Raw genomic sequence first — 27,592 nt, 5'->3', positions numbered from 1 at the left:
GCATCTGAGGTACTACATCACAATCAGTCCTCAGTCCTAAACATATGTGAGCACATATCCATAAGGTAGTACAAATATCACATTAAAAAAGGACTAAAATGCTTCTAAAAAGTTAAGTGAAAAGATAGAAGAGTCATCCATCCTGGAAAATGTTTTGATGTAGAATTCAAGAGTAAACGTCTTCCTACAAATTGAATAGGAAAGAGGCCCCCTGGTGCTGAAGACCAAAGTTCTAGCTGTTACCTTGAGGATAATGTGTGCAATAACTCTATAGATGTCGAGTAGCCAAGAAGTCATCATTTAGAACTTCTGGAAGAGATTTCTTTTCATTTTTTCAATTCATTTCAATCATATGGAGCAAAGACCCATATTTGTCACCCTGAACAAAACTCTAGTGCAAATGGATCAAAGACTTCAACAAAACCAGATACACTAAATATGATAGAAGAAAAAGTGGGGAATAGGCTTGAACCCATTGGAACAGAAGACAATTTCTTAAACAAAACACCAATACTTTAGGCAGTAAGATCGACAATTAATAAATGAGACTTCATGAAACTGAAAAGTTTCAGTAAGATGAAGGACATTGTCAAAAGGACAAAGCAACAGCCTGCATATTGGGAAAAGGTCTTCACCAACCCTTCATCTGACAGAGGGCTAATAATCAAAATATATAAAGAACTCAAGAAATTAGACATCAACAAAACAAAGAACCCAATTTAAAAATGGTGTACAGAGCGAAACAGAATTTCCAACAGAGACAGCTCTGATAGTTGAGAAGCACTGAAAGTAATTTTCAACACCTTTAGTCATTATGGAAATTCAAATAAAAATGACTCTGAAATTCCATTACACTAGTCACATGGCTACGATAAAAATCTGAAATGACAGCTCATGCGGGTAAGGATGTGGAACAAGGCAAACACTCCTTCATTGTTGGTTTGAGTGTAAACTTGTACAACCACTTTGGAAATCTATTTGTCAGTTTCTCAGAAAATTGGGAGTTGTTCTACCTCAAGACCCAGCTATACCGTTCCTGGGGATATATCCAAAAGGTGTTTCACTATACCACAAGGACATTTGTTCAACTATGCTCAAAGCAACTTTATTCATAATAGATCAACTCTGGAAACAGCTGAGGTGTCCTCAACCTAAGAATGGATATAAAAGCCTCCTGAGTGAGGTAACCCAGATACAGAAAGAAAAACATCATATCTACTCATTTATAGGTGGATAGTAGCCAAAAGTACATGATAACTGTGCTGTAATCTACAGACTCAAAGAAAATAAGCAACAAGGAGGGCCCAAAGGAGAATGATTGAATCTCATTAATAAGGTGAAATAAAATAGCCATGGGAGTGGAGGGAGGGAGGGACTTGAATGGAAAGGGGGTGGAGAGGGGAACAGGAGAGATCAAATGTGGGGAGGACTTAAGGAGAGATAACTGGGAGAGGGAAGTGAAATTCTTGGAGAGGGAGTACCTCTGGCATGAGATAGAAACCTAGGACAATGGAAACTCACAGGAATCTATGAGGGAGACCCTGGCTAAAACTCTTAGCAATAGCAGATATGGAACCTGAAATGGCCAATTTCTGTTACCAGGCAGGATTTACAATGGAGGGATGGTGAAACCCAGACATGTTTCCCACAACCTTTCCTGCATATAAAGATGTTCTGGGATAAAAATGGGACAGAAATTAAGATAATGGCCAACCAATGACAAGCTCAACTTGAGACCCAAGCCATGAGAGAGAGCCCACCCTTGATAATATTGATGATATTCTGTTATAGTTGCAGATGGGATGTTAACATAACTGTCATCTGAGAAGCGTCCCCCAGTAGCTGATAGAAACAGATGCAGACACCCACAATCAAACATTAGGTCGAGTCAGGGAATAATTTGGAAGATGGGTAGGAAATATTGAAGGTGTCAATGTGGTTAAGGACATCACTAGAAAACCTATGGAATCAACTGAGCTGGGCGATAGGAGCTCACAGAGACTGAGCCACCAACCAGAGAGCATGCATGAGACAGAACTAATTCTCCTACACGTATGTAATAGAAATGCAGTTTATTCTTCATGTGAGACAGCTAAAAGCAGGATCCGGGGAAGTTTCTGACTCTGTTACCTGTCTTCAGATCTCTATCACTTTCATCTAACTGGGCTGCCTTATCTAGCTGCCTCAGTAGAAGAACATGAGACAAGACTTACTGCAACGTGATATGCCAAGGAGGGTTGATATACATCGAGAGGTCTCCCCTTCTCTTAGGAGAAAGGAAGAGAGAAGCTGGGGAAAGAGGAGGGGAGAGGGAGGACCTGAGAAGAGAGGTTAGCCTCAATTTAGATGTAAAGTAAATAAATAAATTAGTTAGTGGAAAAATAAAGAAAAAAATAAATAAAGTATTAATTCTTTATCTGAAAAAAGAAAGAAAGAAAAAGAAGCATACGTCTCAATTCAATTCTCATTATATTTTCCTGATGGTGTCAAGGATGATGCAGGTAGCCAAATTTCTTCCTACTGTCAAAGTTATCTGAAGATGATGTGCTCAGGTTAATTGAGCTTGAGAGAAATCTTTTGCCCAGTTTGTCTGTCTATGTGAGGAGAAGTGACAGGCCAGACCATACTTGACCCTTGTTTCACTTGGAGGTGTGGAGGAGTTTTTCCTTTGTGTTGACCCTCCCTTTTGTAGAATGGATACTGGTTGGATTCCAGTTAGTGACATCTGAATGGTCCCTGTGAATAAGAGGACAGGTGACTCCTCTTAGCTACAGTGCATTCTGAGAGATGCCCCACAGTCTGTGGGCCTTGGAAGTGAGGTGGAAGATATCCTCTGTCCAGCTTCTTTGGACCAGATCTCTATAGGACTCCATGAATGGTTATAGACCAAATATCCAGGGGGTCGGTTGCATCAGTCTAGTGTTTTAAATGACTCTATAATGTTTAGATAATGCTTTAGTAGAAATCATACCTGTAAAAATAAATCATAATTGGTTGTGCATTTTTAAGTCAGTGCCTATCTAAATCTCATATTTTGCATATCCTAAATAATCCATTCTTACGCATAGTGTGCATAAGCTTTATAGCTTGCCTCCTCTACTTTGGAAAATATCTAGCTAATTTAATATTTATAAACAAGTCTCTCTCTCTCTCTCTCTCTCTCTCTCTCTCTCTCTCTCTCTCTCTCTCTCTCTCTCTCTCTCTCTCTCCCCTCTCTTAAAATATCTCCATTTTTACAGCCTAACAGCTTCCTTAGATTGTTAATACCATAACACATAATAGCATCAAAAGAACATCAACAAATACAAAATCTAGGCTTTGACCATTAAGCAGGAATTTATTACAACAATCAGATAATTACATAGCTAAATTTTGATCTGTCAAACAATACTTATGTCAATCTAGATAAAGAGAAGGCACTTTCTCCAGGGCTCTGGGACACAGTCCAGCCAGCTGTGCAATTATATGTCACCTTAGAAAAGAAGACTTATGCTGATCATAATGTTAAGATTATTTTCTTACTAACTTTTTCTCTTAATGTTCCCCTGGAGATTGCAATCAAGGAGACCCAAGGACTGACTTCTGACCTTAACACTGGCCAGTGAAAAGCATCTCCAGCTAGTAAACAAAAGTAACAACTTCTTCCAGGGTGAACATCTTGTAGTGGACAGCATGGCAAAAAATCAGGTCTTGCTAATAAATGTAACAAAGCTTGCCAACGGTTCTTTGTATGTTTTTCTTGCCTCTCTTCTTCCTCTAATAAGAAAAAATTGCCTCAACTGTTTATTAATTATACTCTTTAGTAGGAATTATTGTAGTACTGAGAGTCTGGCTTTTTATACATTATGTTACAGATGCTATCTCACTCATATTGCATGTTCCATGAGTACACTATCATCAAATGACTTTAAGTTCTGGATCTTTGCCATCCATTAGGTTGTGTCATGGACCTTTACATAGATCCTCCTCTGAGTCACTCTACCTTCTGGTCCATCTGCATCCCTACTTTCAACAGTTTTGGAAGCAATTTGAGCCATCTGTGACGTCTGGGAGTGGGAAAGCCGGGGCCAAAAATTCGAGTCCCTGATAGGAAGAAAGCAGGGAGAGGGACTGTGACTAGGCTGTGAAGATGATGAACTTCCAGTACGATTGACTTCTTCACCCTCATCTGAGACAAGAGCCAGGCAGCTTAAAACAAAGGCCTGTCGGGCTTATTCTTCCACCAGTAACCCCACTGCCTCTGGACCTGTCTGGAAAGTTGAAGGCTGCCCAGGATATGTTCTCAAAGACCTTTGGGCCTATTGGCCTTCCGGTCTTTGTTCAAATTGGCCAATCCTAAATTTATGGAGGTGAACCTCTTCAAAGAACTCCTTAACTCCCTGCCCTCAAGTAGAAATGAAGCTTCAGCTTTTAGAGCCCATATCTGTTTGCAGAGGGCATTATTGCCTATGAGTTTTGCTGTGTGTATATCTTCTCACCCTTACCAATGGCTTTTTTTTACCGGCTTTTAAAAAATTGCTAAGGTTATCAAAGTCATGATGATTAAACAAAGTTTATGTATATGTGCATATGTTTATGTGTATGCTTGTATGTATATATGTATGCATCAGACACATAAATGACAGCTCAGAAATGTCACATGGTTAGGACAAACATTAAAATTTGAAGTAGCCATCCTTGGAAGCTTGCAGCGTTAGTTTATTTTTATTTTTTACTTTTTTATTTTATTCAGATTACACCCTGATTGTTATTCCCTCCCTTGTATCTTCCCATTACCCCTCCATCTTTCACCATATTCCCCTCCTCTAGACCTCTGACAGAACGGGACCTCCTCACCCACCATATGACCACAGCCTATTTGGTCTCATCCTGGTAGCCTGCTTCTCCTTCCTCTATGTGTGGCCAGGCCTCCCCACCAATGGGAGTAGTCAAACTGGGGACATTAGAGTTCTCAACTCTAGAGATATGAACCAGCCTGAGCTACATAGTGAGACTTCATCTAAAACATAACTAGTCAGATAGGTGATAGAAACGATGATGCAAATATTGATACAGAAATAAATATTTGCTTTTTAAATTGAAAGACAAAATACCATTGAGATAAATGGCTTCTCAGTTTGTATAAGGAGGTTTTATGAATTAAAAGTTCATATCTTCCATAAAAACTGACATAGAAAAATGCATATTACTTCAGAAGAATAGTTTCTTCATTTAATAAATCTTAGAGAGTAAGAGAGGACTGGAAATAAAGCAAGCAGCAAGAGAAGAAAGGCAGCCAAATGCCAGTGTCTTCTTAAATTAAAATTATTTTGGATTCAACACTAGGTAGAATAGAGAAAACTATATTTCTGTTTGAGACACTAAAGATACTTAGTAAACTCTTTGAACTATGTATTTACAAATAGAGAATTAATGTTTAATACACACTGGTCTTGAGGACTCCCGAGTCAGAGCTCCTAGGAGCCTCACAGGTACTCGGAGTGACCAATCATATTATTGTGTTTTCCTGACTTGCTCTCGTTGCCATAACTATATGCAGGAAGTTAGCTGGAAAGTCCAGGAGGAGAACACTACTATGAAATGTGCCATAGGTACCACAGATCCATTAAAATGCAACTTGTTCTGAGGCAAGAGTTGATGTCAATATCATAGTATTAGACTGTGAGAAACTGCAGATGACCTATGTGTAGATGCACAAATATGTTCAGGGCCTGCACTGCTATGTTTGAATGCCTACGCTAGTTCACCAATAACTCATGATTGTGGCCTCACTGGTAACCACTGTGTGAATCACTTTTCCTCTTTATAGATGACTTAAATACCCTAAATGATTCAATAGTAATAATAGTTCTTCACAGGTGTTTTATAAATGAGGACGAATTCAGATACGTAAAGCAGCTAGTATAAAACTGTACAACTGTGTCATACACCACGGCCTTTTTTTTTAACATGCTGTCATAGAATATGGCAGGTATGAAATTTATTTTTTAAATATATAAGAGCTCAAGTTAAGTAGTTTATGAAATTCATACTACCAAACCCCCCAAAGTTTTTAACTTCAGAGCGATGTTTAATGTGACAGTGAGATAGATGCATACATGCTATCTTTGAAAGCTGGTTTTATGCAAAGGATATGCAGCCTGTTAAGTGATTAGATAATATGAGAACATAAATTTTATAGCCCAAAAGTAACAAATATAGTGTTTATACAGTAATCTGCATTCTAACACCACCTTAACTGATGACTGTAATCACAAATTAACCTTTTCTATTTGCTTGCAACTCAACACAAAGTATGTATGCAGTATATAGATGTATTACTTTTTGATATATGGCTACATGAAGAGAATATAATAATGTAATCATGAAATTAGATTATTATAGGAGGCCAATACAGAAATGTCTAGAAGCAACAGCTAAGTATATTTCACGGAACATACTCATCAGTTTAAAAACTTAAGGCTTATAAATAAAAAGACCACTGATATTCCAGTTAAGTGCAGGAGCATAAATGGTGTATGTCCTCTCAACTCTTTGTGAGTGGAAGGAGTAAGTGCATCTATTCACTCATATGTCAAAGAATAATTTTGTGAACATTTTAGGTCACAAAGACAGATGTCAGTGCTTAAAAGCCTGTTCTTGAGATGACAACGATTATTGCTTCCTGAGGAATTGTAAGTGAGATATATTTCTCATCATAATATATATTTCAACATATATTCACAATAGATATATATATATATTTCATTATATATCACCTACATATATTTTCATGAAAACTCATGAAATAAAATATTTCTACAGAAAAATGAAAGCAAACATTTTATTCTGTATTTTAATTTTATAATTGCTTATTTATTCCTTTTCTCGTCATGTTCATAATTCTCCTTTCCTTTCTAGTTTTGTAGCTTTCATTCCTCTGACCTAATGGCTGTACACAGCAATTTAGTAAGGTTTTTATGCATAAATAACCTTTGTCATATATCAAAAATATTTTACTTCTTATATAGTCTCTCTAGCAAAATATAAGAGATCAAATGTAGTGTTAGCATCTGTTCATTTTTATATTTGAAAAGCTGGGTGGTGGTGGCATATGCCTTTAATCCCAGCACTTGGAAGGCAAAGGAAGGCAAACCAGTCTGAGTTCGAGGCCAGTCTGGTCTATAAAATGAGTCCAGGATAGTCGAGGCTATACAGAGAAACCTTTTCTTGAAACACCACACCCTTTCCAAAAAAAGATTTGAGAAAACTATTTTAAAAATCTGTTATACTATGTGACTAAGAGTAGTTGGTGAATGTCTACAAATGATGACAGGCTGTAATACATATTTCTATTCTCCAAATAAAAGCAAGTCACTCACATGCTAGGTTTAGGATTCCATGACCTGATATTACATATCTTCATCTTTGTTCTTTCAAGTATACGTAATGCAGGTGCAGAGCTAACTATCTTGATGGGATCCTATAAAGTCATTCAAAGGTGTTTCTCATTATGCTTTTTGTGAACTTGCTGCAGGAACTGGTTAAGTTAGAACAAAGTGTACATCAGTTCTTCAAGCATGTTAGGTGGAAGAACAAGACGAGTCATGGGAGACTTTTAATGACTGTTTCTATTTCACTAGGGGTTATATGATCTTGAGTTAACTTTAGTAAGTGGTGCCTATCAAGAAAGTTGTTCATTCCCATTAAATTTCCACTTTGGTGGAGTACAGGTCTATGAAGATTTTTCTTATGATCCTCTGGTTTCCCTCAGTGTCTACTGTTATGTCTCTCTTTTCATTTCTGGTTTTGTTAATTTGGATACTCTCTCCTGGCACTCATTAATTTGCATAAGGTTTTTGTCACTCTTATCGATTTTGTCAAAGAACCAATCTTTAATTCACTGATTCTTTGTATTGCTTTTTTTTTCTATTTTATAGATGTCAGCTCGGAGTTTGATTATTTCTTTCCTTTTCCTCCTCTTGGGTGTCACTTATCCTTTAAGTTCCAGAGTTTTCAGGAATGCTGCTAAGTTGCTAGTATGAAATCTTTCAAGTTTGAGGGGTTTTTGTTGTTGTTGTTTCTTTGGTTGTTTCTTGTTTGTTTGTTTCTTTCTTTTATGTAGGCACTTTGGACTAGGAATTTGCCTTTTAGCACCACTTTTATTGAAGCCCCAAATTTTATGTATGATATGTATTTAATTTTATTGAATCTTAGAAAATATTTAATTTCTTTTTAAAAATTTCTGTGTTGCCTCATTGTTCATTCAATCATGAATTGTTAAATTTCCTTGAGTTTATAGGCTTTCTCTTGTTTTTTTATATCCAGCTTTGATTAGTGGTGGTCTGATAAGAAGCAGGAAGTTATGTCAAATTTTTAGTAACTGTTGATATTTGCTTTGTGTCTGAGCATGTAGTTAATATTGGAGAAAGTTCTACCAGGTGCGGAGGAGAAGGTTTATTCTTTTTATTTATTGTTTTAGTAAAATGTAATATTCGTTAGTCTATTTGGTTTATAACATCTCTTATGTCCAATATTTCTCTGTTCAGTTCTGTCTAGATGACTTGTTCATTTGTGAGAGTGGTTTATTAAGATTCTCCCTTTCCTCATGTGTCAAAAGGTGATTTAAGCTGTAGAATTGTTTTCTTCATAAACATAGGTGCCATTGTGTTTGGGGTATAGCTGTTAATAATTTAAACATCATCTTGATTTTTTTTTATAAGTATGTAGTATCCTTCCCTATCTCTTCTGATTAGTTCTTGTTTCAAGTCTATTTTGTTAGATTTAAAATGGCTACAGCAGCACGGGTGTTTAAGTCCACTTGCTTGGAACATCCTTTTCAAACTCTTTACCCTAAGTAATATCTATCCTTGATGTTAAGGACTGTTTGCTGGATGTAGCCAAAGAATGAGTTCTGCTTTCAAACCCATTCTTTTAGTCTGGGTTTTTGATTGCATATATTTATTGGGGATATTAAGAGATGTCACTGACCAATGAGTGTTGATTCCTGTTATATTGTTGTTGTTCTTGTTTTTGGTGGTGGTGGTGGTGGTGGTGGTGGTGGTGGTGGTGGTGTGTGTGTGTGTGTGTGTGTATGTGTGTGTGTGTGTGTTTCCACTTTTTGATTTTGCTGGTGTGAGATTATTTATTGCCTATATTTTCATGGGTGTAGTTAAACTACTTAGGTTGGAGTTTTCCTTCTAGTACCTTCTGTAGGCTTGGATTTATGGATAGATGTTGTCTAAATTTGACCTCTTCATGGAATATATTGTTTCCTCCATCAATCTTGATTGGAAGTTTGCTGGCTGTAGTAGTCTGGTGTGGCATCTGTGGTCTCTTAGAATATGCAGTGCATCTGGACAGGATAGTCTGGCTTTTAGATTCTCCATTGTGAAGACAGGTGTAATTCTAATAGTTCTGCCTTTATATGTTATTTTATTTTAATTAATTGCAACTTTTAGCATACTTTTTTGTTCTGTATGTTTAATGTTTTGATTATTATGTGATGTGGACATTTTTTTCTGGCCCAATCTATTTGTGGTTCTATATTCTTCTTGTGCCATTATAGGCATCTTCTTCATTAGGTTAAGAAATTTTTCTTCCATGATTTTGTTGAATATGTTTTCTGGGCCTTTCAGAAGCATTCCCTCTGTCTCTATAATTCTTATTCTTTTTTCTTTTTTAATTAATTTATTCATATTACATCTCAATGGTTATCCCATCCTCCCATTCCCCCCTCCCTCCCATTTTCCCCTTACTTCCCTCCCCTATGACTGTGACTGAGGGGGATTTCCTCCCCCTTTATATGCTCATAGGGTATCAAGTCCTGATACCCTATAATTATTATTCTTAGATTTTATCTTTTCATAGTTTCTCAGACTTCCTAGATGTTTTGTTCAGGAGGATTTGCTTTTGGTTTTGTTTACATTTAACATTTTCTTTGGCTGATACATTGATGTATTGCATCATCTAAGATTCTCTCTTCTATCTCTGTATTCTGCTGGTGAAGTTTGCCTCAGTAGTTCTTGCTTAAATTATTTATTTTTTCTTTTCCAGAATTCCCTGAGTTTAAGCTTTCTATTGTTTCTATTTCCAATTTCAGCTACTGAACAGTTTTGTTCATTTTCTTGTACTATTTTTGTATGTGTTCCAGAGTTCTTTAAGGGATTTATTAATTCCCTCCATAAGGATGTCTATCATGTTTATAAAACTCTTTTAAGTTTTTTTCTTGTGATTTTACTATGTTGGAATATTCAGGGCCATCTCTGTTAGGATTTCTGGGCTTTAGAGGAGACATATTGCTTGGGATATTGCTGAGTGCATGTTTATGCTGCGATTTTGTCACTTAGCTTCAGCATGACTGAAGTTCTAGGTGCTGATTTCTGCATTTGTCTTTGTTGGGTGGGCGTTTTTTTTTTCCTTTGGTTTCTGTTTCCTCTTTGGATATTTGGAGAGTGCAGCTATTGTGCGTTGCCTGATTTTCTGTCCTGTACACTTGGCATGTTCACAGGAAATTCCTGCTGGTGTTGGAGGCTGGGATACTGGAATGAATGGGCAGGCAGAAGAGACTTTAGAGAGGAAAGTATTTGTGATTTATTGGTGATGGGTTCAGAGAGGAAATGAAGACCATAGGAGGTTTATTTTTTCTTTTCCCCCCAGTTCAATCACGTTTATATTTTGATCACATTTTAATAGTTTTCCTTTTCCTGGTTTCTTTTTTTTTTAATTAATTAAATAATTTATTTATTCACTTTATATCCCCCCCTATAGTCACTCCTTCCTCTAATCCCGGTCCTACCCTCCCTCCCTCTTCCCCCTATCCAACTTCCCCTAGCAGGTAACAGAGTCCATGTCAGAGACGGTTGCTGCTCCCCTTAGTAGAGGATCTACATGAAGCCTGCATTGCCCATCTGCTATATGTGCTTAGGGGGCCTACCAGTCTATGTATGGTCCTTGGTTGGTTCTTCTGTCTCTGCCAGCGCACCTGGCCCCTGGTGAGTCAGCTCTGTTGGTCTTCTTGTGTAGATCCTGTCCCTTCCTTGTCCTTCTACCCTTCCTTTCACTTTCCTACAATACTCTCTTTTCTTTCCCTAAAGTTTGGCTGTGAGATTCAGCATCTATTTTGACCCACTGATGGGTGGAACTTCTCAGAAGACAACTATGCTAGATTCCTGTTTGCAAGCATGACAGAGTATCCTTAATAGTGTTAGGAGTTGGCTATCTCTTACAGAGTGGCTCTTGAGTTGAACCAGGGGTCGGTGGGACATTCCTCCAATCTTTGCTCTATCTTTATCTCTTCACATCTTGTATGCAGGATAAATTCTGGGTGGAAGTTTTTGTGGGTGGGTTGATGTTCCTCTCCATCTGCTAGGAATTCTGTCTAGTTAGAGCATGCCCTCTTCAGTCTACATGATGCCTTCTACTTGGAGTGTCAGCTAGTATCATCCCATATAGTTCCATAAGAACTCTCTTAGGTCTCCAGCTTGTCACAGAGATGCCCCACCCATGGTCTCTTTCCCTTCTTCTGGCTCTCTGTCCTCCCATCCCTGATATCCTCAGGTCTGATATCCACTCTCACGTCTCACCACACTCCCCTTCCGACCTTGCCTCCTCTCTCCGATCTCTTCTGCTGTCTATTCTATTTCCTCTTCTGGGTGATATTCAAACATCTTTCTTTGGGTCCTCCTTGTTACTTAGCTTCTTTGGGTCTATGAATTGTAGTATGTTTATCCTGTACTAGATGGCTAAAATCCACTTATGAGTGAGGACATGTCATCTTTCTTTCTGGGTCTTGGTTACATCACACAGGATAATCTTTTCTATTTCATCCAATTGCTTGCAAATGTCATGTTTTCCTTGTTTTTATTAGATAAGTAATATTTGATGCTGTAGGTGTACTACAGTTTTTTTTATCCATTCTTCAGTTGAGGGACATCTAAGTTGTTTCTAGATTTTGGCTAATACAAATAAAGCTGCTATGAACATAGTTGAACAAATGTCCTTGTTGTACGGTAGAGTATTTTTGGGTAGATTGCTGGATCTTCAGGTAGAGCTATTCCCAATGTTTTTAGAAAGCATTAGGTTGATTTGCAAAGTGGTTGTACAAGTTTGCACTCCCATCAACAATGCAGGAGTGGTCCTCCTGTTCCACATCCTCACCAGCATGATCAGTCACTTGATTTTTTTGTCCAATTGTTCTTCAGAAACCACATGTACAAGAGACTTTCAACCATCTAAATAATAATTTTTTGTTAAGCTATCCTAAATTGACTTATTTTGACTTTAGTTACTAAAATATCAAAATTATAATAATGTTGTACAACAATAACTTCATATATTTTTAATATTTTATATTTTGTTATAAATCTCAGGGGACGTAATTCCCCTCAGGAACAGTCATAGGGGAGGGGAATAAGGGGAAAATGGGAGGGAGGGAAGAATGGGAGGGTACAAGGGATGGGATAACCATTGACATACAACAAGAATAAATTAATAAAAAAAAAGAAAGTAAAAAAAATAAATCTCATGGCTTTATAATTTTTAAAAAATATTTTAATGGCATAGTGAAAAATTACAGGTACATGAGAATTTTGAATTTTCAAAAATATCATTTTCAATATAATAATTAAAAAGTAAAGTCTTTGGTTTATTTAATCAAATCAACATTTTCATTATGATATCATAGAACAATGAGATTCACCTTCTATCATTTAATTTTTGTTCGTTTTTATATTTGTTTTTTTAAATCACAAGTTCTCTCATAGCTCAGGCTTGCCTGTATCTTGTTATGTATCCTATGCTAGCTTTATAATTGCAATCCTCCTGCCTAAGCTTTTTAATACTTAAGATTTTGAGTATTTTATAAGAGTATTATTAAATAATGTTAAGAATTCATTAAAAACAAGAGCAGAAAGCCTAGGAATTTATTTCTTCCTTTCACAATGCTCTAGCCTGGTAGAAATCAGGGGAAGAAAAATAAATCCACATAGTATAATACACTTGTAAAGAGTTTCTTATTTCAATGTATAAATAAACACATGCTTGAAGGAAGATATTTTGACATGATCTCTTATAGGAGCTTATTTACTTATGAAAATGACAGATTTAATAAATCATTATCCAAAGTAAAGAAAATTAATTCCAACCCAAACCGTGGTTATGTGTCATTGTTCAATTTAGACTGCAAATTCCTGCTTAAAAGTGTGCTCTGTGAATGCCTACACAGCCCAAATTGATGGCTTTGCTTTTTAAGCCCATATGTTGTGGTGTTGTTCACTTTCCTCATCTGCCCTTCTCTTTATTCTTTCAAATCACTGATTACTTTTGTTATTCTCTTTTGATATTCCTAATTAATATGTTAGACTTTGTTATCAGCTGAGTTAAGTAATATACATATACATTCATGTGTGTATCTATAATGTTATTAATACAGTATATGTCTAATAACTTTTAGACTATATTATATATATAAAACATCTGATACCTTTTAAAGTACATATAATATGATATAATATATAGGCTATATATTATTATAATATATAATATATAGTCTAAATGTTATTAGATGTTTATGCTAACAGAGTATAGAAGGTATGAGTGGATATTTTAGCAGTATAAATTCTTTTAGACATGTAAGGAATATCACATTTTATCACAGAAAGAAAGAAAAATGTGACTGATAACCAACCATTATAGTTTTCAATATGTGTAGTAGTTTCCAGTGAAAATTATGAGTATCAGAAATATATATGTGCCCCCCAGGATTATATAAAATGCATGCACATATGTCTGAGATTTATGCAATTTTATGCATGTGTGTGAGTTTATTTCTGTGAAGTCCATGCATATGTAAATATATCCAACATTTTCATGTAAATCCTCAAATGGACGTGAGCTAGAGTACCTATGTATTGGTGTGTTTGATTATGCACATCTGGGAAAGTATATAGTTAAGCCAGCATAAGTACACATGTCTATGCTTTTAAATGGTTTTTTATTAATGTACTTGGGCAGGAGAAATTGATTTTTATGAAAGGAAACGACATTAAAATACAGTTGTAGCCAGTGAAGCATTAATAAGAATGATTAATTCTAGGCATGATGGCTCAGTCTGTAATCTTAGCACTCCCAGGGATGAGGCAAGGGCACTGTCAAGAGTTTAACAACAGGTTGACCTACAGAGTGAGAATAAGTTTCAACTTGCTCCATTTTCCCCAAAATTAAAAGTAACACTTCCCATATTGTAAGGGTTACTGTGTAACTTTTCTTTATTGGTTCAATGTTCTCCCTCCTCGAAATGGTTACATTAAACAAAATAGCATTGCATTTGGTATTTGGGGAGCTTTCTGCTCTACTCTGAGGTGTCTGCAACCAAAAATAAAATTTACAAATTGAGACCTTCTTTACTTTATGGAAAAGCAAATCCAGTTTTAACCAAACATTCATTTCAAGGTATTTCAAAGAGCAGTTCACTTAACAAGTAATCTGACAAGGGAAGAAATGCTGATTTTCACAGTCTAACCCTGGGATTTAATAGGTACTGAGTGGGTTCCAGAAATCTAAATTTTATAGCATACAGTGGACAGCTTTGATGTAGCTGGCCTATAGACCACACTTAGGGAAAGAGCGTGCTGAAGTAATGTGAATTTTGTAATATTTCCCTGGCATGGGAAACTAAAGAACACACAAAAAATTATTAGTGTCTATACAGATTCTGCCAAGCACACAGAAAACCTACAAAGTTACTCCTGCACTGCAAATGTTAACATATGTGAGCATGATTGTAAGTATTTGATTTTGCCTACTGAGGGAAACTTCCTCAATACAAAGCAACAAGGTAGTACACAGAAGGTCCAAGCAATAGGGTTCACAGAAGCCTTCATGAATGTTGATTAAAGTGTTATAGTCTCGTAGGTTCTAGGGTCAAAATTAAAAGACATGTTTAAGTCATTGGGGAGCTCAATCATTAATCATTCATCTCTTGATGAATGTTATGGTAGCAGTCAAGTAGAACATACCTGCTGTGCTGGGGCTCCACATAAGTCTGTCCCGAGGCTGCTCAAACTCCTGTGGAATGCTGATGGCAACAGCAGCTAAGCAGATGTGGCAGGAAAGCTTGGCTGGTGCCCACTACCAAAGAAGTACGGAGCTACAAAGTTCAGATAAATTTAAAGAACTTATTAGCCCATCAAGATACTTTGGCACACTTGGTTTTTTAACTACTGCATGTTATTTACTGGTCCTCAGTGGCAATCTGTAGTTGTGCACACACAATCTCTTGCCTGCCAATTTTTCTGTGTCACTTGTTATAAATACTAGTTAGAACAGCTATTATTCAACTAACTTATGTTTCACAAAATCTAGAAAGCTTATTGCTCTATTTACTTGCTTTTTCTAGAACAAATTAAGAGCAGGGTTTGTAATAGTGTAATCTAATGGGCATAATGGCCTCCATTATGATGGTTTGAGAATATACAACAGTTCTTCTACAGGAAAATCTAAATCCCACATGCTGAACATGAGAAAGAGAATAAATCCATTCAGTCACCACTCTGCTGATAGCAGCAAGAGACATGCTTTGATAATGACTGATCACAGAAAATAAGACAATTCATGAATAATCTGTACTATTTGAAGTAATATAAAAACACCGAGATAAGTGTAAAATTTAGAGAATAATGTCTGCATAAATTGAATTTACTGCATTTTAATAAATCTTTTAAATAAAGCCTTTTAAAATAGGAAATGATGCATATAAAGTATATTTTCAAATAAAGGCAGCAACACTATAAATCAAACGTAGACTAATGCTAATAATGCATTTTATTTAAAAAATGAAATGATAACAAATAGGACAGAAGAAGTTAAATTATCTTTGAGGACATGTTTGAGGACTATATGATCCTACATTTTAAAGAATACCAAGTCTTCAAGTAGAAAGCTGTTAAATGTGCTATATAGTCAGATAATTGCTAGATACAAAAGTCAATAACAACTGGTAATCAGTACTCTGAGGAGGAAACTGGGAAAGCAATCCAGTTCATATCAATATGAAAAATGCCTAGGAATAATCTCAAAAATGGAGGCTAAAGACCTCAGCAAATCAACCTTTGAAAATGCTGAAGAGCAAAGTTAAAGACGCTAGAAAACAGAATGATTTCCTATGCTCATGGGCCAAAGAATTAATATTGTGAACATTACTTATTTGGAAACTGAATTAAAGATTTAATGCAATCCCCAATAAAAATCCAATGCCAGCCTTTAAAGAACAAAGATCCAAAAATTTATGTGAAAGTCCAAAGATTGTAACTACCCCAAGAATCTTGAGTAGAAAGAGCAATGCCAGAGGTACCTCTAAACCAGACTTCCAAATTACACTACAGAGGAATGATGACAGAACAGCATAATATTGACAAAAAATAAAAAATAAAAACAACCCAAAATATACAGACCAAAGGAATAGAACAGAAGACTCAGGGATAAGCCAGAGCATCACTAGCCACTTGATTCTATACAAAGAAGTCAAAAGACATGTTGGGGAAGAGATGAGTTCTTTGCAAAAGTATTTGGAAACTGCCTCTTCACATGAAAAAGACTGAAATTAAAGCCTGTACTGAAGAAACTTGAAAATGTTAAGTTACTCTGTTACAGTTAATAATATCAAGTATTGGTGAATAGAATTGATTTAAACTTAGAAACTTAGTGCACAACAATGTGAGAGCTCTGTTGAGATTCTGACTTGCTATTCAACCAAACAAACAAAACACTGGTAATGATAGAAGAAGAACACTCTTCCTGGGATTTACTCTGCCTGCTAAAAAACTATTGATGTCCCTCAACAATTAAATATAGAGCTATTGCTCGATTCAGCTAGACTTTTTTTTAATAGTTACGTGAAAAAAGGAAGTAAATGTATACTATAGACACCTGCATACCCATGTATGTCATGGTAGTTAGTATTCACAAAGTTACGTGTTCAACCTAGGTATCTATCTTACTTCTATATATATATATATATATATATATATATATATATATATATATATATATATATATATATACTTAGAAGAAAAGGGTAGTAGTTATATGTTCAGAGAGCCTGACCTGTGTGATAAAGTGAAAACTTAAGGTGAACAAATGAAACCGGCCTTTCCTTTACTGAGCTTACATTGTGTCTGGAACAGCACTGTTTTAATACAACATGGTTGTTTTAAAAAGTTTATGAAAAGAGATAAAGAGATATCCCAGTGTCCTTCCTTAGTATACCACAGGGGCCTGCTGCATTAGTATACTAAGGAAGACACATGTAATTTGAAGTATGCAAGGTAAGAGAAACTAATCAACTGCAGGGGAAGGTGAGGAACGAAATTAATAAATATGTGCAATATGTACATGTGTTTGTGCATCTCTCTCTCTCTCTCTCTCTCTCTCTCTCTCTCTCTCTCTCTCTCTCTCTCTCCCTCCCTCCCTCCCTCCCTCCCTATGGAACACACCAACACTTAAGTCAAAACTGAATGGCCGACAAGCTGTAGGACAGTGAAAGGCTTACACATGATGCTGCATACATTTGAGAAAGGAGGACAGAGTATCAGCAGAAAATGTAAGATGGAAACCCCATAAGTTTCCAAGACCTCTCAAAATATGGCCAACAGTTGGAGACCAAGCTGAGCCTTTGGGAAAGTCACTTCATATCTCAACCACAGCAAGCTGTAATTGAACACAAGAGTATCAATGAATTTGTCCAGAGAAGTGATAAAGTTTGAACATAGGAGAATCTCTAATGGAACTTGTAATAAGCAGATAACCATGGATAAAAATAGGGAAAACTGTTTTTTTTTTTATTTACCACATCAAGTAATATGGGGGTGGGGCTGAACTATGCATAATATTTTCTGAGACATGATCATCAGTAGCTTTGTAGGAAATAATTTCACTGCAGTTTTGTCTGCAAGGTTGAGGATAAGAGTGGAGAAACAAAGGGAGAATCAGGGACTCTGATGGTTCATGTGTTATAAACATTTAAAGAGGACCTTCACTTTCCCTTAGTCCTTGTATAAATTCTGAATTGGGTTCCTAGACACACACACACACACACACACACACACACACACACACACACACACCTTTGCACAATGGCATGGAGTTATTGTTTACTGACTCTGGATGACAGGCATTAGGTCACATCCTGATGTGTTAGGCCCAGGAAAAGGACAGGACCAGCTGGAGAGAAATCTCTGGACTACAGAAGGCAGCTCTACTACTGTGTGGCCGTAGCATACCTCACTACCAATGGCAAGCTTCAGATAATTGCAAACACAATGTCTCCAACTTCAGCCAGGGTCATATTTCAGTAAAGCCATCTATGGAAAAAAGGAAACTCAAGTTTGCCAAGCAAAGAGGCCAAGAGTAAAGTCATTATCATTCCAACCGAGCTGTTGCCAAGAAAGGCAAGCTATAGGGGAACTGGGAGAGATTTAAGATCTAAAATGTCAGTGCAGTAGATTCTATCCAAGTGGGTGAATCAGGAAGAAAAATTGGATAATCTCAAACACAAGGGTAAGCAATAGAACAGCAGGAAACCAGCAGACAAATTGTGTCTGACAAGAGGAACAAAAGCTCCATCTGGGTTCAGCATCATGGGCCAGATACTAAAATGTTAAAAAATAAAAATAAAAATAAAAACAAACAGCATGTCAGAAAAGAAGCTAAGGAGAATTCAGGTTCACATGCTACCTGTCCAGAGTCCCAAGGGATGCATGCTCACAAGGTAGCCCTGGAATCGCCAGTGTTTTACTGCCTTCTCTAGGTTTTCCATTAGGTGTTCCAGCCAGGAGATTTATTATAACAATAGAAGAGGGAGTCACAGTACACATTTACTGCAGTTTCAGTTGGTGAGAAGTGATGTTTTTTGAAATACGCAAAGTAATCCATAAGTGTAGAAAATTAAGACAGGTGAGTTGAAACAATGACATGGTTATCAATTCCAAAAGTAGAAAATATATGAAAACTAACTATTGTTTGCAGAGGGAACATCTGCTTCCTAAAACAAAAATAAACCTCCAGTGGGCCTTCAGTTCTGTTCTCCAGCTTGGTTCCATTCATGAGTTGTTGCCAATGAATGATTCAAAACAAAGAATTAACAAAGCAAGGTTCTCCTAGGAACTTTAGAGTATTGTGGACCTCAAAGACACCCACATGTAGTATGAACTCAGTATTAAAATCTCACATCAGAAACCAGAAAGTTTAATCGAGGCTTTACTCCAAGGTAGAGAGGGTGTAGAAGTCATATTTTAAATTTAGTCATGTCACTGCAGGCCAATAATGAGACTGTGCTTGCTTCCAAATTACAACGTTACTTAATACAAAACTACAGGCATTAAAAAACTGAGGAATGGAGAACAAAAACCAAAATAGAAAAAAAATCATTCTTTTCTGGAACTGAAAATATTAGGTCCTTGCAAATTAATGTATGTTTCCCAAGATATAGAAAGAGAATGTTCATAAAATGCAAATCACAATGTTCTTAGCAACAAATGGTTTGAATTAAAGCTATTAAAAACAATCAAATGCAGCTTTTTGAATATTTCCATGCTTTGATAAGTTAATAAAAATAAAAGAAATAGTGAACAGTATACCAGATCAGGTGTGAGTATTTGGGCATTTTTTTGCTCTGCATATTCTTGATACTTCTGATCAAGACATGTGTAATCCATATGTATCAGATGTGCAGCTTGGTCTGCACGTGGGTCCCCTGACAACTAGAGCCATGGCTGTATCTGACTCTAATGCCAGCCTTTGGCTCCCTTTCCTCTAACTGGGCTGTCTAGTCTAGCCTCAGTAGGAGAAGATGCACCTGGTCCTACTGCATCTTGATATACCAAGGCAGGTTGATACCCATGGGAGGCCTTCCCTTCTCAGGAGAGAAAGGAGGGGTAAATAGGGGGAGGGGACGTCAGAGGGAGGGACTGGGAGGAGAGGTCAGAGAGGAGGCTGTGATAAGGATGTAAAGTAAATGAATGAATTAATTAATGAAATAAAGCATATAAAGAAGAACTGAGGGGGAAAAAAGACATGTATAACCTAGGATTGTTAATCCTTGTAGATGTTTTAGATAATAAGCATGCACATACATATTTATGTAGAACTCTAATGTTATAAAATATGAGTTAGAATTATAAAGCCATTTAATTTATAATTAGTATCTGTAGTGACTCTCCCTTGAGGTTTCCCATTAACCCAAAGAGCTCGTAATTGAACTGACCAGTGCATCTTAAACTTTAGTTCACATTGTCTGTTCATTAATTATTAAAACCAAACATCAGACATTGGAAGGTGCCCTGACCTTTATTCCATTTATGTGTAGATGCTGCTGCAGTTCTAGATCTTAGACAGGGAAACCTGGGTACTTCCAATACCCAGCCAATACTAAAATGTTTGCACTACCAAACTCTGGATTTTATTTTTCTACTTTCAGTTTTTAACTTCAGAATGATGAGGCATCCTTCATAGTATTATATATGTCCCATGATAAAAGCATTCTCACCAGGTACAGGTTATTATGCGACCCATCTTCTCAACATCCCAGCTTTCCTACTAATGCCACTTGTCCTTTGCTTTTGGCTTGTAAGCGTGTGGTCCCTCACAGAGTTTCCACTTTGGAAATATCAGCCTCTGCATGGATGATCATTCTAACTGCTGATTCTTCATTCTCTTTCCCTCCATTTCAAGTGTAGCTTTTTGTTTCTTTGTTTGTCTTTGATTTTGTGGGGTTTTTTTTTCTCTTCTCACAATAATCCTCATCATTGCTGCCTTCTGAAAGTTGTGGTCCCCAGAAATTAAACCCTAACATGATTTTGAGAAAGCAACATTAATTTTTTTTCTGAGCAGTTTCAACATTCATCTTGATTTCTGACCCATGAAATTCAACTCATTTTTGCATTCTGTGAAGTCTTGTTTGATCAAAGATTAACTAGTGTTCTAAACTTAACCACACTCCTTGCCCACGGGAATGCCTGCAGTCCCGCCGCCAAAGGACTTTACACCCGTGAGACCTGCTGTTCGGTGCCGATTACATCCACCTGCACAACCATTTCCATAAACACGGTGTCATAGCTCTGTCTTATAAAGCACAATTAAAAACAATAATAACACCTTGATCACACTTACTCTTTGTTCCTTATGAAAATAAATTCTTCAGAGGATGTGTCTAATCATTGACTCTCCCTAGTCCAATTCCTTTTGATCTTTCTATAATCAAGCTTTTATCTGAGCCGCTCTACTAAGATCTCCCTTCTGGAAAATGTTCAATAAGTTTTGTGATATTAATCTTCGACTAGAAAACTGAGATGGGAGCCATAAGCAGGCCAGCTAGCATCTTATTAAGGAAGCTTGACTAGACTCATAACGATCTCGATGAAGGCAATGCGATTGTTGCTCAATACACCTGGTTAGAGCAGATAAAGAAAGAAATATTACCAAACTGTGGGCTATATTTTTTGAATAAAATTTAATACAATCTTATGGGCTTTGTACTTTTATTTTATAAACTTCAATTTTTACCTACCAAAATAAGATAAAGGAATTTCAAATGTTCAAATAGTGATGTTACTATTTCTCCAGAAAAATATAAGTTCTGATACAGGTATGCGTTACAGAAAGAACTTTTTCCAGAATTTTTAAAAATTAAAATGTATTCGCTTTACATCCCGATTGTAGCCCCCTCCCTTGTATCCTCCCATTTCCACCCTCTTTCCCTCTTCCTCCCTACCTCCCCCCTGGTCCTCACAAAGAGGAAGCCCTCCTCCTCCCCTACCATCTGAACCCAGCCTATCAAGTCTCATCTGGTCTTCCTGCATCCTCCTCCTCTGTGGCCTGGCACGGCCTTCCCTCCAGGGGGAAGTGATCAAGGAGTGGGCAACAGAGTCCATACCAGAGACAGCCTAGGTTCCCCATATTAGGAGACACAGAAGGAGACTGAGCTCCCTATCTGACCAGGGGGGTCCTCTCAAAACATAGTTCCTGGTTGGTGCATCAGTCTCTGCAGGACCCCTGGGCCTAGATTTGTTGGCCTCATTGTGAAGCTTTTGTCCCCTCTGGGTCTTTCTATCCCCCAAAAGGACTGCCTTTTCTCTGGCCAGAAAGACATGCATGGTAAATACTCACTTATAAGTGGATATTAGCCACATGATACAGCATAACCATACTATGTTCCATAGACCTAAAGAAGCTAAATAACAAAGAGGGCCCTAGGGAGGATGCTTAATACTCATTCACAAGGGCAAATAGAACAGACACTTGAAGCAGTTGAAGAGAGGGAAGAGGGTGGAAGCCTACCATCAAAGTTGTCTGAAAGACTCCACCCAGCAAGGGATCAGTGCAGAAGCTGAGAATCACCAAACAGAAAGAACATTTGATCAAAGTTCTCTACAATTTTGTAGCTCATTTAGAATCATAACTCCATCTGTGATGGTAAGCTATTTAAGCTCCATCAGCATGCCTCATTTACTTTCTCTGATGTTTTATATTTAGAAGCCTGTACTTGTACAGTGTACCTCTGGATACACAAAGCATTTTTACTTTACATGTAATTGTTAACCCTAGTGTAACTTATTAACCAGTAAATTTTATTTCCAAAAAGACCCTTTTATTCATTCATATTGGATACTCCTGACCAAATTAATCATCCTCAGCCCTTTTTGTAGCAGGGTCTTCTACTACCCTGTCTCCCCTGGGCTTCAGCCACCACTTTCTCTTCTGTTCTTTATAGTGAGCGTGTCCAATATTGTATATACATTTTATGATTTCCTTTGAATTTCTGAATAATTTTCCAGTCAATATTTATACCTCTTGGAGCCTTGAGCAGAATTCTTAGTCCCTCTATTTGCACATCTCAAAATAAATCTAGCAGAAAATATCTAGGCGATCTAAAGAACAACAACCTGAGGAATACCAAGAAGAAAATCAATAAAAAGAGATGCTGTATATGAACAAAGGATTTTCAAATGAAGAAAGAAAGATGGCTGGTAAACACTTTAATGTGTTTAGATTCAATAGCCATCAGGGAGAATCAAGTGAAAACTACCTTGAAATTACATCTCACCTGAGTCAGAATGGTTATCATCAAGAAACTAATCAACAACTGATGCTATCGAGGATACAGGGAAAGAGAAACACTCATTTTCTCTTAGTGGGAATGAAAACTGGTGTAGTCACTGCAGAAACTAATGTGAGGATCATCAAACAACTAGAAATATAACCATAAGACTCAGCTATTCCACACCTGGGCACATACTCAAAGTACTCCTATAAACCCCTACTACAGAGATACTTTCTCATCTTTGTTCATTGCTGTAAAGAAATTAGCAAGGAATTGGAACCATCAAAATTTTCATCAACTGATGGATACACATGTAAACAGGGCACATATAAACAATGTAATTTTATTCAGCTGTAAAGAAAAAAATGAAATCATGAAATTTGCATACAAATGGATGAAACTGGTAAGAAAATATGCACTGGGTGAAGTAAAACAGGCTCAGGAAAACAAAAGCCATATGTTCTCCCTTACATGTAGATGTTAGCTTTTAATTACTATTTTATGTGTTTAACTTAGAGTTCTGGTAGATGCCACAATTCTATAATGAAGCCTTTGAGAAGGAAATTTCAAAAGGGAGAGGGGAGAATGGAATTAGATAATGTAAAAGCAGAAGGAGTAGATAGATACTTTTAAGTAAGATGGGTACCCAGGAGTGGGGAGAAGAAGAGGTAAGGGAGTTAATTAAAGAAGTAGAGTATGACAAAATCATATGGGAACCTATGCTCTAACTAATTGTTAAAATATAATTTTTTAAGAATAAATGTTGAATAGAGATAACCTTGCAGGGCTAGAAAAAGTTGCTCCCCATAGCCATTGGTTACTGAGCAAACAAACAAGCAAAGTATCAGAGGTGGATACTTACTTGAATTGTTGGACTTGAAGGTCTCATAGAGCTCCCAAAATAGTCTAAGCTTTTACTATTATTTTTGGTTTCCCATGGGAACTAGATGATAAGACCTGATTGATAAAAGTGGGGCATACAACCTTTGCATGATATAGATAAACAAAGCTAGGATTTAAGTAAAAACTTCCTCTTTTCAGACTATTTTTCCTAGTCTCAGAAAACCCTATGCAAGCTATAGAGGGAGATAAAGCATCTGCTGTCTTAGCCAAATATAAATCCTCAAATATACTAGGATGAAATCTGCCGAACAATGTATGTGCACATGTACAACAGTGGCCCTGTGCTTAAGGAGATAATGAATTGCTCTCTGATTGGCTTTGTGGCACACTCCACAGAAGAGAATCCATGCCTAATACTGTAAACCTATCATGGGGTGGAAGTACAGACCATAGAATAAAATTGATTATTGTTGTTTAACCAAATTGACATAGCTTCGTCCTCCCATCTTAATGTGTATATGTGTACCCATATAAAACTCAGCTCTTAGCTTCAACCAGTGACTCCTCTCCTTCAAGTAAATAATGATTATTTCCAAGACTCGCGGCTGTTCAAGTTGCTGAGAATAAGTGGTGGATGAATGACGAACATTAAGGACATCATATATATTAACCTCTCTAAGTCTTAGGGAACATTGCATGAAAGGAGCTCAAAAGAATAAAAGAGAAGTAAGATAGGAAGAAAGATTGTTGAAGGTGATTCTCAGAACAACACACAGCCATTGCATCTGGAGTTTACAATAGCTGTGGATGCCTGAACTGGGTCTGGATAAGAAGAAACCCTATGGGTCTGAGAAGGTATCTCAGTGGTAGAACACTTGCCTACTATGTACAAATTTTAGGGTTCTACCCCAAGCACTGAAGGGAAAAAATAAAAAAAGGAATGGAACCATCAATAGTCAAGCATGGAGTAAAAGAGATCTTGGGGACTTAGCATATGCTCATGAACAGTTTGCTAATAATGTACTCACAGAGAAGAGGTATTGACAGAGAAGACGGGGCAATCAAAGGGGATGTGGGTGAGAGAGTAATCACACTACATCATATACATAAAATTGCTAAATAAAATTAATAAAAATAGGAACGGACAGACTGGTTTTTCCAATCTAAATGTCCTCTCAATAAAGAGATATACAGCAAGTTGTTATTCCCACTATCTCTAAAATATAAATGCAGTCTATCTCCTTCTGTTAATCTGGCATTGCCACCCTGGTCTATGCTGCCAGCGTCTCTTTGTGGAACCTGTACTTATTTAACTTCTCCTTACTATGAAACCTGGTTTGTTCTTTCACAACACATATTGATCTGTTCTCTCTGCTTCTTAAAAAACTACCAGGTACATCCGAAATAACAGGTAAAATATGAGGCCTTGGAAGGTCACGCTTCATATGGTCCCGCCTATTTCTTGATTTCTCCTCACGCTAGCCTTGCTGCCTCTTAACTGAGGTAATAATTTCTCTGCCTCCCATGAGTGCTCCCTGATCTAGAACTTCTTTTCAAAATATGTTTACCAAAATTGCTTTACTCACACTTTATTTCAAAAATTGATCCTCCAAGTGGCTGGCATCATATATGAGTTTCTATATATAGGCCCACCTTCCTCTAGTTTTGAATGAGATTTATTTTCTTTCATTCAATTATTAGTCTCTGACAACATGTTTATTTTTCATTTTTTTTTTTTTTTTGCTATTTTAAAACTGTATACAGTGGACAAATGTACAGCCTTTATCTTTGGCTTACTTTGAAATCAATTTACAGAGAACAGAGCATTATATTAAGTAAGAGCTTACGAAACACTTGCATAAGGTCATGGCCAGAACATAACCAGCCACCTGCCCACTCTTTACTCACGCTGAGTTCCAGATACTCAGTCACATTTGTTTCATTTTAATTATTTTGCCCTGATATAAAAAAAAATACTATTTTATTGCTTTCTCAGAACCACTGCCAATATACTTTACTCTACCTTGAACTACACTTTCATTTAAACATTTTATTTCTAGATTAAGCTTACCTATTGGAATGTTTGGCTTACATATTTCCATTAAAAGGTCAGGCATGATGAGCTATATACAGACCATTCTTCACTTGATTTCTTAACTTGTTTGCCTTTGTGGCATGTGCAATTATTTGTTTTTTCAGTTGTCCAATGTCCATATCCACTATAGTACAATAAACATACTCTCTATGTAAACAGTAATTATATCTGCATTATTCATCAATGTGAATTGCAATATGAATATACGCCAGGGAAGAAATTATGAAATCAGTAACCATTTGTGCAGTGAATGACTACACAAAGGAGATTGGAGAAGCTAAAGTGCTCTTACCATTAATCATCTGCTGCGCTAAGCCAAGACAAGCTTAACTCACAGCCCTTAGGTCTTTATTTACTCTTTCCTTTACTTTTTGAACTCTATCTATAAATCTATGGTATATATATATTCTTGCTTCCTTTAACAGATCTGATTTATTTATTTACCATTTTATTTTTCATTATCTGCACTTGACACTGGGATTGAATTCATGCCAAATTTATAGAGCAAATTTCGCTCTTTAATCTCTACTTAAGAGGAATGATGTCCTGCAATGTCCACGTCCTTGCTCTAACTCTTCATGGGAGACAGATGCAGATGAAGAAATTCTAGGATAGTGAGGGTTTTTTTTTTTATAAAATGGCACTAATTGTGAATCCTGATGGTCAGAGTTGGATCCCTGGGACCTACTGTTATGTGATTATAGAAAAGGACAGACAACCATAAGCTGTTCTCTAACCTCCACATGTCCCCTTTGGTATGTACATGTATTACTTCAAAATAAAGTAATAAAATAATACAATTAACACTAAAAAACAAGATAATAAGATTGTTCCTTTAATAGTGAATGGCTTATATTATATATGTCTATACAAAAATACCATTAAATGGTAAGTTGGAAAAGGTATTTTAATTATTTTATATCATATCACTCATAACTAGGTCTGCAGTCATCCATATGGGCACACTCAAACATAACCTGAAGAGCTTTTACAAAATATCTTTTACACAGGATGTGCTTTCAATGTGACTGTACTTATGTTTCTTGTGTCCTTTAAAAATGTATTACTTTGCTTAACATGTGGTCTTGCACATCCTAGGCAAGTGTTCTGTCATGGCCATCTGCTTCATATATAAAGCACAGTCAATTCCATTAATGTAATTCTTCTAGTAGGTTATAGCCTCATCTATATTTATATTTAGAAATTTTGCTTTTCATCACATGGAATGTCTTCTCCTAGAATGCATGTCCATCTCATGTTGCTACTATTAGAGAAAGCAACTGACTGTCATTCTGATATAAACAGACAGTTAGCTTCATAAAACACTAATGTTTATTCTGGTACCAGAGTCTTGGAGATCACCTTGAAATATTAAAGTTGTAGTGGCTCCATCTTAAAAGCCAGCTAAAACACCAATGAAACCATCTTCATGTTATTAAAAGATCTTATTGGAGCAGTATAAATTAAAGACTAAGCCTTATGACCTTCTACAAAATATCTGACCGAAGAGACTCGCCATTGAATTGTTTAGGCTTCATTCAACTGAAAATAACAGCAAGTTGGCTAAACAGTTTAGATAA

This window comes from Acomys minous (genome assembly GCF_964271855.1).
Source record: "Acomys minous genome assembly, chromosome: 6".
Lineage (NCBI taxonomy): Eukaryota > Metazoa > Chordata > Mammalia > Rodentia > Muridae > Acomys > Acomys minous.
This window is presented reverse-complemented; position numbering follows the sequence as displayed.